Source organism: Mizuhopecten yessoensis, unplaced genomic scaffold (assembly GCF_002113885.1).
Source record: "Mizuhopecten yessoensis strain PY_sf001 unplaced genomic scaffold, ASM211388v2 scaffold2589, whole genome shotgun sequence".
In the NCBI taxonomy this organism is placed as follows: domain Eukaryota; kingdom Metazoa; phylum Mollusca; class Bivalvia; order Pectinida; family Pectinidae; genus Mizuhopecten; species Mizuhopecten yessoensis.
In genome coordinates this window covers 32,376-41,939 of record NW_018404621.1, presented here as the reverse complement: position 1 = coordinate 41,939, position 9,564 = coordinate 32,376, and positions in this window count along the sequence as shown.

The following is a 9,564-nucleotide window of genomic DNA, read 5'->3' as shown; positions in this document are numbered from 1 at the left end:
TCACTGACTGATCACACCATACGGCCACTGACTGATCACACCACACGGCCACTGAGTGATCACACCACACGCTCACTGACTGATTACACACCACATTGTCACTGACTGATCACAACACATGGTCACTGACTGATCACACCACACGGTCACTGACTGATCACACCACACGGTCACTGACTGATCACATCACACGGTCACTGACTGATCACACCACCCGGTCACTGACTGATTACATCACACGGTCACTGACTGATCACACCACCCGGTCACTGACTGATTACACCACACGGTCACTGACTGATTACACCACACGGCCACTGACTGATCACACCACACGGTCACTGACTGTTTACACCACACGGCCACCGACCTATCACACCACACGGTCACTGACTGATCACATCACACGGTCACTGACTGATTACACCACACGGCCACTGACTGATCACATCATACGGTCACTGGCGGATCACACCACACGGTCACTGACTGATTACCCCACACGGCCACTGACTGATCACATCACACGGTCCCTGGCTGATTACACCACACGGCCACTGACTGATTACACCACACGGCCACTGACTGCTCACACCACACGGTCACTGACTGTTTACACCACACGGCCACCGACTTATCACACCACACGGTCACTGACTGATCACACCACCCGGTCACTGACTGTTTACACCTCACGGCCACCGACCTATCACACCACACGGGCACTGACTGATCACATCACACGGTCACTGGCTGATTACACCACACGGCCACTGACTCATTACCACACCACACGGCCACTGGCTCATCACACCACACGGCCACTGACTGATCACATCACACGGTCACTGACTGATCACACCACACGGTCACTGACTGATCACAACACAGTCACTGACTGATCACACCACACCACAGTCACTGACTGATCACACCACACGCTCACTGACTGATTACACCACATGGTCACTGACTGATTTCACCACACGGTCACTGACTGATCACACCACATGGCCACTGACTGATCACACCACACGCTCACTGACTGATCACACCACACGGTCACTGACTGATTTCACCACAGGGTCACTGACTGTTCACACCACACGGCCACTGACTGATCACACCACACTGCCACTGAGTGATCACACCACACGCTCACTGACCTATCACAACACACGGCCACTGACTGAACACACCACACGGTCACTGACTGATCACATCACACGGTCACTGGCTGATTACACCACCCGGCCACTGACTCATTACCACACCACACGGCCACTGGCTCAGCACACCACACGGCCACTGACTGATCACATCACACGGTCACTGACTGATTACACCACACGGCCACTGACTGATCACATCACGCGGTCACTGGCTGATTACACCACACGGCCACTGACTGATCACATCACGCGGTCACTGGCTGATTACACCACACGGCCACTGACTCATTACCACACCACACGGCCACTGGCTCAGCACACCACACGGCCACTGACTGATCACATCACACGGTCACTGACTGATCACGACACACGGCCACTGAGCGATCACACCACACGCTCACTGACTGATCACCCCACACGGTCACTGACTCATCACATCACACGGTCACTGACTGATCACTGACCTATCACACCACACGGCCACTGACTGAACACACCACACGGTCACTGACTGATCACATCACACGGTCACTGGCTGATTACCCCACCCGGCCACTGATTGATCACACCACACGGCCACTGACTGATCACATCACGCGGTCACTGGCTGATTACACCACACGGCCACTGACTGATCACATCACACGGTCTCTGACTGATTACACCACACGGCCACTGACTGATTACACCACACGGCCACTGAGTGATCACACCACACGCTCACTGACTGATCACACCACATGGTCACTGACTGATTTCACCACAGGGTCACTGACTGATCACACCACACGGCCACTGACTGATCACACCACACGGCCACTGAGTGATCACACCACACGCTCACTGACTGATTACACACCACATTGTCACTGAGTGATCACACCACATGGTCACTGACTGATCACACCACACGGTCACTGACTGATTTCACCACAGGGTCACTGACTGTTCACACCACACGGTCACTGACTGATTTCACCACAGGGTCACTGACTCACAGTCACTGACTGATCACACCACAGTCACTGTCTGATCCCACCACATGGTCACTGACTGATCACGCCACACGGCCACTGACTGATCACACAACACGGTCACTGACTGATCACACCATACGGCCACTGACTGATCACACCACAAGGTCACAGACTGATCACACCACACGGTCAGTGATCACTCCACACGCTCACTGACTGATTACACACCACATGGTCACTGAGTGATCACACCACATGGTCACTGACTGATTACACCACACGGTCACTGACTGATTACATCACACGGTCACTGACTGATCACATCACCCGGTCACTGTCTGATTACACCACACGGTCACTGACTGATCACTCCACACGGTCACTGGCTGATCACACCACATGGTCACTGACTATCACACCACATGGTCACTGACTGATTACACCACACGCTCACTGACCTATACACCACACGGCCACTGACTGATCACGCCACACGGCCACTGACTGATCACACAACACGGTCACTGACTGATCACACCATACGGTCACTGGCTGATCACACCACATGGTCACTGACTATCACACCACATGGTCACTGACTGATCACGCCACACGGCCACTGACTGATCACACTACACGGCCGCTGACTGATCACACCACACGGTCACTGGCTGATTACACCACACGGTCACTGACCGATCACCCCGCAGTAACTGACTGATCACTCCACAAGGTCAATGACTGATCACAACACACGGCCACTGACTGATCACACCCCACGGCCACTGACTGATCACACCACATGGTCTCTGACTGATCACACCACACGGCCACAGACTGATCACACCACACGGTCAGTGATCACTCCACACGCTCACTGACTGATTACACCACACGGTCACTGACTGATTACATCACACGGTCACTGACTGATCACACCATACGGCCACTGAGTGATCACACCACACACTCACTGACTGATTACACACCACATTCTCACTGACTGATTACACACCACATTCTCACTGACTGATTACACACCACATTCTCACTGACTGATTACACACCACATTGTCACTAAGTGATCACACCACATGGTCACTGACTACTGACTGATCACACCACACGGTCAATGACTGATCACACCACAGTCACTGACTGATCCCACCACATGGTCACTGACTGATCACATCACGCGGTCACTGCCTGATCACACCACACGGCCACTGACCGATCACACCACACGGTCACTGACTGATTCCACCCCTCGGCCACTGACCTATCACACCACACGGTCACTGACTGATCCCACCACACGCTCACTGACTGATTACACCACGCGGCCAATGACTGACCACACCACACGGCCACTGACTGATCCCACCACACGGCCACTGACTGATCACACCCCACGGCCACTGACTGATCACACCACATGGTTACTGACTGATTACTCCACAGGGCCACTGACTGATCACACCACACGGGCACTGACTGATCACATCACACGGTCACTGGCTGATCACACCACATGGTCACTGACTATCACACCACATGGTCACTGACTGATCCCACCACACGCTCACTGACTGATCACACCACCCGCTCACTGACTGATCACACCACACGGTGACTGACTGATCACACCACACGGCCACAGACTGATCACACCACACGGTCAGTGATCACTCCACACGCTCACTGACTGATTACACCACACGGTCACTGAGTGATCACACCACACACTCACTGACTGATCACACCACATGGTCACTGATCACACCACACGCTCACTGACAGATTACACCACACGGCCAATGACTGATCACGCCACACGGCCACTGACTGATCACACAACACGGTCACTGACTGATCACACCACAAGGCCACTGACTGATCACACCACACGACCACTGGCTGATCACACCACACCGCCACTGACTGATCACATCACACGGTCACTGGCTGATTCCACCACACGGCCACTGACTGATTACAACACCCAGTCACTGACTGATCACACCACACGCTCACTGACTGATTACACCACGCGGCCAATGACTGATCACACCACACGGCCACTGACTGATCACACCACACGGTCACTGACTGATCACACCACAGTCACTGACTGATCACACCACATGGTCACTGACTGATCACACCACACGGCCACTGACTGATTACAACACCCGGTCACTGACTGATCACACCACATGGTCACTGACTGATCACACCACACGGTCACTGACTGAACACACCACACGGTCACTGACTGATCACACCATACGGCCACTGACTGATTACAACACCACACGGCCACTGACTGATCACACCACATGGTCACTGACTGATCACATCACACGGTCACTGATTGATCACACCTAACGGCCACTGACTGATCACACCACACGCTCACTGACTGATTACACCACACGGCCACTGACTGATCACACCACACGGTCACTGACTGATCATACCACAGTCACTGACTGATCACACCACATGGTCACTGACGGATCACATCACACGGTCACTGATTGATCACACCTCACGGCCACTGACTGATCACACCACACGGTCACTGATTGATCACACCTAACGGCCACTGACTGAACTGACTGATCACACCACACGGCCACTGACTGATCACACCACATGGTTACTGACTGATTACTCCACAGGGCCACTGACTGATCACACCACACGGTCACTGACTGATCACACCACACGGCCACTGACTGATCACATCACACGGTCACTGACTGATCACACCTCACGCTCACTGACTGATTACACCACGCGGCCAATGACTGATCACACCACACGGTCACTGACTGATCACGCCACACGGTCACTGACTGATCATACCACAGCCACTGACTGATCACACCACATGGTCACTGACTGATCACACCCCACGGTCACTGACTGATCACACCACCCGGTCACTGACTGATCATACCACAGCCACTGACTGATCACACCACATGGGTACTGACTGATTACTCCACAGGGCCACTGATTGATCACACCACACGGCCACTGACTGATCACCCCACAGTCACTGACTGATCACACCACATGGTCACTGACTGATCACGACACACGGCCAATGACTGATCACACCACACGGTCACTGACGAATCTTTTTTTTTAATCTTTTCACGTCCGTTTAAAATAATAAAATAAAAACAACAGGGAGGAAGCTACAGATTAAATGTGATCGGTAGGTGTTATGTTTATATTTACACAGAAATGTACCTTGCACATGCTTTGCGTTACTTTACCAAATATGGTACAGCATGCGTAAATAAGTTTTTAGGCATACTAGGCAATACTGATAAAATACTGATATACAGCAGCGAAGGTGGAAACGAAAAGCATTCGGATCACAATGATATTGCATCAATAAAGGTAGAGAACGCGGACTGTAGTGTAAACCTATCAATAAAGGCAGGGAATGCAGTCATGTAGAGTTAATTAAGGAATTAAAATATAGAATCTAACATAAACATTTTTCTCAATATATGAGAATTAAATATAAAATACAATTCTTTATTCAAGATTATAAAATGACATGTTTCAAATAATTACCCTTATATTTCAAATCATTCTGATTTGTCTAGTAATGAATCAATGTAATACTATTGTGTTCAGTTATAAATCAACGCTTTTACGATTGTTTTGTAAAGTTATTAATCAATGCTATATACTTTTTGTTTTAAAGTTATGATTCATCACTTTGCTTTTTGTGCAACGTGTTGAATCAACTCTATTCTATAGTGTAAATTTATGTAAAACCCCTATTTTTGTGTAAAGTTATGAACACTGTATAATCCTAAACAGTTATGAATCATCGCTTCACTAACCTAACGTATTATAATGTATAATCTGATCCTGTTCCATTGACTACCACGGTCGACTGTGTCCCACTGTTCGATCCGTAGGCGGGGGATGATGTTCACCACCAACAATTTAATCGTCGAGGCCTGAACAAACACGTTGATATAAGTGAGCAAAAATGTAATCTCTTACACCGCGTGACCACCTTCGGTGATTGTGGAGATCTACGACCTTTGACCTGTATACATATACATGTATCATCAATGATGGAGACTATGGACGTAGTGTAACCTCGAGTCATAACGCTGACAACTTTAAAACGTCTCAAAGTAATCCAGTTTTGTAATCAGCACGGTATCGTTTGTTAAAACATCATTCGGTAAAATTATGGATTTTTAAACGCAGCTGTAACACAAGTGTAGCGTGTGCAAACTATTGAGATTGAATATGTATAGATTAAGACAACAACAACAACTTATATAAATATCAATATAAAACAAACATCCACTTCCTGTGTGACAATAGGAACGTTTATCGATGAACAACAGGGGAAAACACACAAGGTGGATAGGTCCACTACGTGTTCCAGGAGAAATTCTCATTATTATTAAAAACGTTTAAGATAACTTAAAAGTAAAATAGGAAAAAGCAGTGCAAAGTTTACTAAAAACCATATGTAACATTACTTAAAACAACCTTGATTGTGGGGAGTTCAAAACAAAAATATTGTATTGTTGGGTGCGTGAGACCAAATTATTGTATTGATTATGGGGAGCGCAGGACCAAAATATTGTATTTATTGCGGGTGCGCAGGACCAAAATATTGTATTTATTGTGGGTGCGCAGGACCAAAATATTGTATTTATTGTGGGTGCACAGGACCAAAATATTGTATTTATTGTGGGTGCACAGGACCAAAGTATTGTATTTATTGTGGGAGCGCGAGAACAAGAAGATTGCATTGTTAACTACTCAACAAAGAAAACAAGCTAAAGACGTTCCGAGATCAAGTCTAACTTACACATAAAGCCAGGCACCACAGCCAAGTCTATCACAGTCAAGTCTATCACAGTCAAGTCTGTCACAGTCAAGTTTATCACAGCAAAGTCTATCACAGCCAAGTTTATCACAGCAAAGTCTATCACAGCCAAGTCTATCACAGTCAAGTCTGTCATAGTCAAGTCTGTCATAGTCAAGTCTGTCACAGTCACGTCTATCACAGCCAAGTCTGTCACAGCAAAGTCTATCACAGCAAAGTCTATCACAGCCAAGTCTATCACAGTCAAGTCTGTCATAGTCAAGTCTGTCACAGTCAAGTTTATCACAGCAAAGTCTATCACAGCCAAGTCTATCACAGTCAAGTCTGTCACAGTCAAGTCTATCACAGTCAAGGTCATAGTCAAGTCTGTCACAGTCACGTCTATCACAGTCACGTCTATCACAGCAAAGTCTATCACAGCCAAGTCTATCACAGTCACGTCTATCACAGCCAAGTCTGTCACAGTCACGTCTATCACAGCCAAGTCTGTCACAGCAAAGTCTATCACAGCCAAGTCTGTCACAGTCAAGTCTTTAACTAGACCAGCCACGGGGAAGGCGATAAAACATGTACAAATGTGCATGAAGCTTAAAGCAAAATATTGTTTGGATAAAAACGACATGATGATGGAATACCTGGATAGAACCTGTGCCTTTTCAATTCTCATGATATCTTTGACACTATGCCCACCGTAGCTTTTTTTCATTGACATTTCAGAAAAACAATGAGTAATGTTAAGTAATTCTAATGGGATGTGCGAGTCCTTTGATATTGCAACTGCTGATGTAATCATAAATTTAAAAAAAATGGTCGTTGAAAGTTTATGTGTGCAACGGCAGCGGAACTACATCAACAACAAACAGTTCCGAAAGTGTTTAAAACAGGCTAAAATGTAATGCACTTTAACAGTACCCAATCTCAAAGACAAGTGTCCGAGACGAAATGGGAGAAAGAAAACAGGGAGCAATGTTTAGTATTAGGGAGAAAGACCAACAAAACGAAAAGGAAAGGAAACACATGACAATCAGTCAAGAAAGTTACAGTGGTACAATGTAGCAGTGTTGAGGGGTCATACAAAATGTCCTGAGCAGTAAAAATGAAAACGTTAACCTAAAACAACCAAGAACGTGTCCTATGCTCGTCATTATTGCAAACAAAAGTTTGAGAGAGAGTGTTCTTTAACTTTAACATCTGCATGACACGCGTCATTAAAGGTTAGAATATAGGGAAATGTTATCAATACGTTAACGAAAAAGAAACAATACAGGATGTCCAACACGAACTAAAAGTAAACACAGAAAAAAAAGAAAAAAACCCAACCCAAATGTAGGAATGCTGCACGACACAGAGAACTCAAACCAGCTGGAATCAGCATTAATGTGGTTAAAGGATTAGGGATGGGATAGAAAGTAAGGAAAAACAGAAGAAAACGTGTATTCGGGAAATTCGAATTGAAGTCAAGGCTCCTCATGGTCTACACAAAACGAAAAAAAAGTGGAAACCAAGGAATAAGTGATTGGAGGTATATCCAATACACGTTCACACTAACATATTCACAGCATTTACCCTTTCAAAATAAAACACTAATAATAGGAAAAAAACTATATAATTCAAACTATCATCATTTTCAAAGCCCTGCGTATAGAAAATGAACCGTCCCTTCAATTATAATATTAAAATGCTGGTGTCACACTCACACTGATATCATTCATAAGTGTTTGATTGCCTTTATAATGGAGATACAGACAAAGGCGGCAGACATCGCAGCAGTCATTCCTTACTTATCATCTTAACTAACTCAACATTAAATTACCCTCGTAGTCCAAAACAACGTATACCGCAGTAATTCAAGATATCATAAATAAAACATTAGCTCCATACAACAATGTCACCACCGTGGCTATCTCTTTACGGACGTGATACTACTACGATCTTACCTTGATTTACAATAACATGGGGAATGCCGTCAATGACGCAGACAAGGCCTTGATTTCTGGAACATCTTGTCCGTGTCTCTTCTTCTTTGTTCAATGTTCTCTGTGTAAATCTTTCCTTTGTTCAAAGTTTCATCGATTTAAGAATTTCATTTCCATTGCGGAATGTGGTTTTACAATGTATATATATATAAGCAGCTTAGTATCTAAAACCTACATATATATCACTAACTCAGGATAGCAAACACCTTAGTAACTCAAAATGATTAATACCATAGTAACTACAAAAAATCATGATAACTTTAAAGGCAAACCAACGGTAACTCAAAATAACATTAGAATATACCATAGTAAATATACAGTCGCTTAATGCTTTCCCATGGTAAAGTCAATGGCATAAGTGTTACTCGGGGTGTTGGTAGTTAACTGTTTGCAGTAGTATAGAACGAGAACGAAGGACTAGTGCAACATTACATAATATGGTCGACAATAAGCACCAACGAGTGCCAACTATTTTTACTTAATCATGTGAGGGCACCATATACCTGTTTTATTACATAACTAGGAACGATACAAAACGCACTTTTTAGCAG